The sequence below is a fragment of the Lygodium microphyllum genome, chromosome 27 (assembly GCF_053477565.2).
Source record: "Lygodium microphyllum isolate KBCC chromosome 27, Lygodium_microphyllum_v1.1.10, whole genome shotgun sequence".
NCBI classification, from domain to species: Eukaryota; Viridiplantae; Streptophyta; class Polypodiopsida; order Schizaeales; family Lygodiaceae; genus Lygodium; species Lygodium microphyllum.
The window spans coordinates 129,371,567-129,379,194 of NC_141161.1; the positions used below are offsets into that span (position 1 = coordinate 129,371,567).

Here is a 7,628-nt window from a genome sequence, read left to right on the forward strand (position 1 = left end):
ATGGTTGTGTTGTGTATTAGTGTTTGTGTTGTGAGTTCATTTATGTCAAACGAACGTGGTGGTTTCCTATTGGATTTCGTGTACGAGCTACGTTTTGGAGATTTGTGGTGATGGGGTCGTGGATGGAGAATTGAAGAAGAAGCAAACTCTTATATCCTTTATAAATTTGTTGTGATTCTAGTTTGATAAGAGGTATTAATGTATAAAGAGTTTTCCTTTCTTTGTATGTTTATATCAAAAACAGGTTATCAGTTGGGGTCGTGGTGGATGAATTCTTTTTGAAAAGATATTGAAGATCAAAGTTGAGCTTTTCGCTGAACTTATATTCCCTTTTTCCTAGGTCGCGAGGACGCTTCCTTATTAAGTGTGGGGATATGTTGAGTGTTGAAATGACTTGTTTTTTGGCTGATTTTTGTTGTTTTTGAGAGCTGAATGGTTGATTTTATGAGATGATTGATTGATTTAGAAGTGGTTTGAGAGTGTTTTGGATGATAATGATTGTGTTTTGGAAGATCATGATGTTTATTGATGGTTCTGTGATGTTCTGATAGGTTCTGAATGGTTCTGTATACCTTCTGTTTTGCTCTGTTTTGTTCTGATTGTCTTCTGTAAAGAGGGATGGAGTATTGATTGATGAAGAATGAGATATTGTGAAAGTTTATTGAATGGTTTGTGAGAGTTTGGAATGGTTTGAGAGTGAGTTATGTGGTTTTGATGACCTTCTGTAACCTTCTGTAGGTCTTCTGTAGAGCTTCTGCTTCTGTTCTGTTTCTGTTCTGTTCTGTACTGTAGCTGTTCTGGTACTGTTCTGTAGACTGTTCTGTATGCTTCTGTAAGTGTTCTGTGGAATGTATGTGTGACTTTGGGGAAGTTTTCTAGCCTTGGAAAGAGGTGAATACAAGTGCAAAAGAGTTGAAAGAAGTGGAAGAAGTAGCTGCCAAAGACTCAAGTGAAGACTGAAGTGACAGTGACAGTAGTGAGCTATGAAAAGACACTATAGTGGCTCTAGTGACCTTTCATATCAGACATACCTCTTGGGAGGGGTATCCACGACCTAAGAAGGATTATTGAGAGTGATTTTGAGAGATTGTAGTGAGGATATGATGTATTATTGATGGAGAGAGAGAGAGAGAGTCAGAGATAGCCAATTCTACTCAAACAGAGTGATTGTATATGAGAGATTGAGAGAGAAGACTATGAAGATATTGAAGATGAATACTATGTGATGTATTTCCATTCAAAGATGGTGTATTCCTTTGCTTTCTTTGTTCTATTGATGGATTTTATGAGGATATTGAAGAATATGGTTGATTCTATCAAATCCGTGGGAGATCTACATGATGCTGCATGAAGATTTGTTGTGCCTGGTGTTCTTTTCTTCATTGTGATCATATAAAACCTAATAAACAAGCTTGTTGATGTTACAAGATAGATTTTCTTGCAAGAGAATTCCCTTTTCCTTGGTGTTCCTCTTGGGGCTCCAGGCATCGCGGTGGGTGGGTGTGTGTGTTAAGGGGAGGGGGGCACGTCGCGACGTGTCATGTCATGTCATGGGGGGGCGGGGAGGGGGGGATCCCATTGGGGGGGGGGATGTTATGGGGGGGGGCCGCGTCGCGTTGTGTCGTATCATGGGTGGGGGGGGGGGCAGCACGTCGCGACATGGTGTGGTGTGTGTTGAGGGGGGAAGGGGGAGGGGGGGGGGGTGCGTCGCGTCGCGTCGCGTGGTGTGGTGTCATGGGGGGGCGCGTCGCGTCGTGTCATGTCATGGGTGGGGGGGGTGGGGTGGGGATGTCATGGGGGGGGCGCGTCGCGTCGTGTCGTATCATGGGGGGTGGGGGGGGGATGTCATGGTGGGGGACGCGTCACGTCGTCTCGTTTCATGGATGGGGGGGTGGGGTGGGGATGTCATGGGGAGGGGGGGTGGCACATCGCGACATGGTGTGGTGTGTGTTGAGGAGGGAAGGGGGAGGGGGGGCGCATCGCGTCGTGTCGTGTCATGGGGGGCGCGTCTCGTCGTGTCATGTCATGGGTGGAGGGGGAGGTGGGGTGGGGATTTCATGGGGGGAGGCGCGTCGCGTCGCGTCGTGTCATGGGCGGTGGGGGGGATGTCATGGGGGGGGCACGTCGCATCGTGCGGTGTCATGAGTGGGGGGGTGGGGTGGGGATGTCATGGGGGGGGGTGGGGGACGGTGGGGGGTGTGGTGAGGGGTGGTGTGGTGAGGGGTGGTGTGTTGAGGGGGGGGGTGGGGGGCGGTGGAATTTTTGAGGGGGGGGAGGGGTGGTGTGGTGTGTGTTGAGGGGGGGGGGGAGGGGTGGGGTGGTGTGTGTTGAGGGGGGGGGGGGGCGAAATTGGGAGGGGAGGGAGGGGTGGTGTGGTGTAGTGTGGTGTGTGTTGAAGGGGGGGGCAAAATTTGGAGGGGGGGGAGGGGGGGTGTGGTGTGGTGTGTGTTGAAGGGGGGGGGGGGCGAATTTTTGAGGGGAGGGGGGGGGGGGAGGGGTGGTGTGGTGTGGTGTGGTGTGTGTTGAGGGGGGGAGGGGCGGGTGTGTGTGTTAAGGGGAGGGGAGCACGTCGCGTCGTGTCATGTCATGGGGCGGTGGGGGATCCCATCGGGGGAGGATGTCATGGGGGGGGGGCGCGTCATGTCGTGTCGTATCATGGGTGGGGGGGGCGGCACGTCGCGACATGGTGTGGTGTGTGTTGAGGAGGAAAGTGGGAGGGGGGGTGCGTCGCGTCGTGTCGTGTCATGGGGGGGCACGTCACGTCATGTCGTGTCATGGGGGGGCACGTCGTGTCGTGTCATGGATGGGGGGGTGGGGTGGGGATGTCATGGGGAGGGGGGGGCACGTCGCGACATGGTGTGGTGTGTGTTGAGGAGGGAAGGAAGAGGGGGGGCGCGTCGCGTTGTGTCGTGTCATGGGGGGGCACGTCGCGTCGTGTCGTGTCATGGGGGAGCCTGTCGCGTCGTGTCATGTAATGGGGGGGTGGGGTGGGGATGTGATGGGGGGGAGGCGCGTCACGTCGTGTCGTGTCATGGGGGGGCACCTCGCGTCATGTCGTGTGATGGGTTGGGTGGGGATGTGATGGGGGGGGCGAATTTTGGAGGGGGGGGCCGAATTTTGGAGGGGGTGGGGGAGGGGTGGTGAGGTGTGGTGTGTGTTGGGGGGGTCCAATTTTTGAGGGGGGGAGGGGCAAATTTAGGAGGGGGGAGGGGTGGTGTGGTGTGGGTTGTGTTGAGGGGGGGGGATTTTTGAGGGGGGGGGAGGGGTGGTGTGGTGTGGTGTGGTGTGTGTTGAGGGGGGGGTGGAATTTTTGAGGGGGGGGGAGGGGTGGTGTGTGTTGAGGGGGGGGGAGGGGGTGGGTGTGTGTGTTAAGGGGAGGGGAGCACGTCGCGTCGTGTCATGTCATGGGACAGGGGGGGGAGGTGGGTGTCGCGACATGGTGTGGTGTGTATTGGGGGGGGGGCATCGCGGTGGGTGGGTGTGTGTGTTAAGGGGAGGGGGGCACGTCGCGTCATGTCATGTCATGGGGGGCCGGGGAGGGGGGGATCCCGTTGGGGGGGGGATGTCATGGGGGGGGCGCGTCGCGTCGTGTCGTATCATGGGTGGGGGGGTGGGGGGGGATGTCATGGGGGGGGGGGGCGCATCGCGTCGTGTGGTGTCATGGGGGGGGCGCATCGCACACCCCTCCAAAAACCCCGCTCGACCCACCCCACCCCGCATCACCCCTCCACGACACGGCACACCCCTCCACCCCACCGCACCCCCCCACGACTCCCCCCCTCACCCCACCTCGAAAAACCCCGCTCCCTCCAAGCCACCCCACCGCGCCTCCGAAAACCCCGCTCGACCCACCCCACCCCGGGTCACCCCCCCACAACACGACACACCCCCCACCCCACCGCACCCCCCCACAATGCCGCCGCGCACCCCACCTCGAAAAACCCTGCTCCCTCCACACCACCCCACCACGTCTCCAAAAACCCCGCTCGACCCACCCCACCTCGCGTCAGCCCCGTCACAACAAGGCACACCCGCCACACCCCACCGCACCCACCCACGACGCGGCGCATATCCCCCCCCCCCGCACCCCACCTCGAAAAACCCTGCTCGACCCACCCAACCCCGCGTCACTCCCCCATGACACGGCGCACCCCCCCACCCCACTGCACCCCCCCACGACGCCCCCCCGCACCCCACCTCGGAAAACCCCACTCCCTCCACACCACCCCACCACGCCTCCGAAAACCCCGCTCGACCCACCCCACCTCGCGTCAGCCCCCCCACGACATGGCACAACCCCCACACCCCCCGACGACGCCCCCCTCGCACCCCACCTCGAAAAACCCCGCTCGACCCACCCAACCCGGCGTCACTCCCCCACGACACGGCGCACCCCCCCACCCCACCGCACCCCCCCACGACGCCCCCCCCGCACCCCACGTCGAAAAACCTCGCTCCCTCCACACCACACCACCATGCCTCCGAAAACCCCGCTCGACCCACTCCACCCCGCGTCACCCCCCACGACACAGTGCACCCCCCCACCCCACTGCACCCCCCCACGACGCCCCCCCCACCCCTCCTCGAAAAACCCCGCTCCATCCACACCACCCCACCACTCCTCCCAAAACCTCGCTCGACCCACCGTGCCCCGCCTCACCCCCCCACGACACGGCGCACCCCCCAACCCCACCGCACCCCACCTCGAAAAACCCCGCTCCCTCCACGCCACACCACCACGCCTCCGAAAACCCCTCTCGACCCACCCCACCCCGCATCAGCCCCCCACGACACGGCACACCCCCCATCCCACCGCACCCCCCCACAACGCCCCCCCACACCCCACCTCGAAAAACCCCGCTCCCTCCACAGCACCCCGCCACGCCTCCGAAAAACCCCGCTTGACCCACCCCACCCCGCGTCACCCCCCACGACACGGCGCACCCCCCACGACGCCCCCCCCACCCCACCTCGAAAAACTGCGCTCCATCCACAGCACCCCACCTCTCCTCCAAAAACCCCGCTCGACCCACCGTGCCCCGCCTCACCCCCCCACGACACGGTGCACCCCCCACCCCACCGCACCCCCCCATGACGCCCCCCCGCACCCCACCTCGAAAAACCCCGCTCCCTCCACACCACCCCACCACGCCTCCGAAAACCCCGCTCGACCCACCCCACCTCGAGTCAGCCCCCCCACGACACGGCACACCCCCCACACCCCACCGCACCCGCCCACGACGCGGCGCATATCCCCCCCCTCCCCCGCACCCCACCTCGAAAAACCCCGCTCGACCCACCCAACCCCGCGTCACTCCCCCATGACACGGCACACCCCCCACCCCACCGCACCCCCCCACGACGCCCCCCCGCACCCCATCTCGAAAAACCCCGCTCCCTCCACGCCACACCACCACGCCTCCGAAAACCCCGCTCGACCCACCCCACCCCACGTCACCCCCCATGACACGGCGCACCCCCCACCCCACCGCACCCCCCCACGACGCCCCCCCGCACCCCACCTCGAAAAACCCCGCTCCCTCCACAGCAACCCCCCACGCCTCGGAAAACCCCGCTCGACCCACCCCACCCCGCGTCACCCCCCACGACACGGCGCACCCCCCCACCCCACCGCACCCCTCCACAACGCCCCCCGCCTCCCCACCCCACCTCGAAAAACCGCGCTCCATCCACAGCACCCCACCTCTCCTCCAAAAACCCCGCTCGACCCACCGTGCCCCGCCTCACCCCCCCACAACACGGCGCACCCCCCATCCCATCGCACCCCCCCACGACGCCCCCCCGCACCCCACCTCGAAAAACCCCGCTCCCTCCACACCACCCCACCACGCCTCTGAAAACCCCGCTCGACCCACCCCACCTCGCGTCAGCCCCCCCACGACACGGCACACCCCCCACACCCCACCGCACCCCCCCACGACGCGGCGCATATCCCCCCCCCCCCCGCACCCCACCTCGAAAAACCCCGTTCGACCCACCCAACCCCGTGTCACTCCCCCACGACACGGCGCACCCCCCCGCACCCCCCCACGACGCCGCCCCCGCACCCCATGTCGAAAAACCCCGCTCCCTCCACGCCACACCACCACGCCTCCGAAAACCCCGCTCGACCCACCCCACCCCGCGTCACCCCCCATGACACGGCACACCCCCCCACCCCACCGCACCCCCCCACGACGCCCCCCTCGCACCCCACGTGGAAAAACCCCGCTCCCTCCACGCCACACCACCACGCCTCCGAAAACCCCGCTCGACCCACCCCACCCCGCGTCACCCCCCACGACACGGCACACCCCCCCACCCCACCGCACCCCCTCACGACGCCCCCCCCCCCACCCCTCCTCGAAAAACCCCGCTCCATCCACACCACCCCACCACTCCTCCCAAAACCCCGCTCGACCCACCGTGCCCCGCCTCACCCCCCCACGACACGGCGCACCCCCCCACCCCACCGCACCCCCCCACGACGGCCCCCCGCACCCCACCTCGAAAAACCCCGCTCCCTCCACGCCACCCCACCATGCCTCTGAAAGCCCCGCTCGACCCACCCCACCACGCGTCACCCCCCCACAACACGGCGCACCCCCCACCCCCCCGCACCCCCCCACGACGCCCCCTCGCACCCCACCTCGAAAAACCCCGCTCCCTCCACAGCACCCCACCACGCCTCCTAAAACCCCGCTCGACCCACCCCACACCGCGTCACCCCCCACGACACGGCGCACCCCTCCACCCCACCGCACCCCCCCACGACGCGGTGCATCCCCCGTGCACCCCACCTATGAAAACCCCGCTCGACCCACGGCACGTCACGTCACCCCCCCACGACATGGCACACCCTCCCTCCTCAGAAATCCCGCTCCGCAATGACACGGGACACACACCCCATTGCACACAACCCCCTCCCGCGACATGGAACCACCCACCCCCCGACGGACCTCCTCAAAAAACCTCCCCATGACATGGCACCACCCAACCCCCCCGCGACATGGCACACCCTCCCTCCTCGGAAATCCCCGCTCCAACAACCCGCCCGCGCAACATGGCACGCCCTCCCTCCTCGGAAAACCCCGCTCCACCGAACCCCCCCACAACATGGCACACCCTCCGCTCCCAAAAAACCTCGCATTGTGAGGAGGGGGTATCACGTGAAAGCGAGGCAGAGGGAGGGGCCTGGCACGACGTACGCAAAGACAATCGCGACGAGGAGAGGAGGCGCCGCGTCATGGCAAGGCGAGGGGGTTTCCTACCACGATGTCAGCGTTGGAGAGTCAAGACGTGATCCGAGGGGATTTCCATGCCACGGTCTCGAAACAAGCATGCAAAAGGGTGCAACACCAGGACTTCCGGGGAGGTCACCCATCCCAGTACTGTTCTGGCCCAAGCGAGCTTAACTGCGGAGTTCTAATGGGATCCGGTGTATTAGCGCTGGTATGACCGCACCACGAACACAAAGGAATTTCAAAGAGATCTTGTATACTCGGAAAGTGGCACGAGAGAGCTCAAGAGCGAGGCATGGCGGCATGCCATGCCGCTCATGCCACGGAGGACGCGACTAAACGCGAACCCTAAACCCCGCGCACATGGAGGCGACGCACAAAAGATTG

At 63.1% G+C, this 7,628-nt stretch overlaps 1 non-coding gene and 1 pseudogene across 1 annotated transcript; one reads left to right on the forward strand and one right to left on the reverse strand.

Annotated features, from left to right (window-relative positions):
- Positions 1-255: 255 nt before the first annotated feature.
- Positions 256-323, forward strand: LOC148012864 (small nucleolar RNA SNORD36). The gene has a single exon (XR_015689233.1). It is a non-coding gene; the product is annotated as a small nucleolar RNA SNORD36 (small nucleolar RNA).
- A 7,024-nt stretch (positions 324-7,347) lies between these two features.
- LOC148012865 (5S ribosomal RNA) lies at positions 7,348-7,466 on the reverse strand (annotated as a pseudogene).
- Positions 7,467-7,628: the final 162 nt, after the last annotated feature.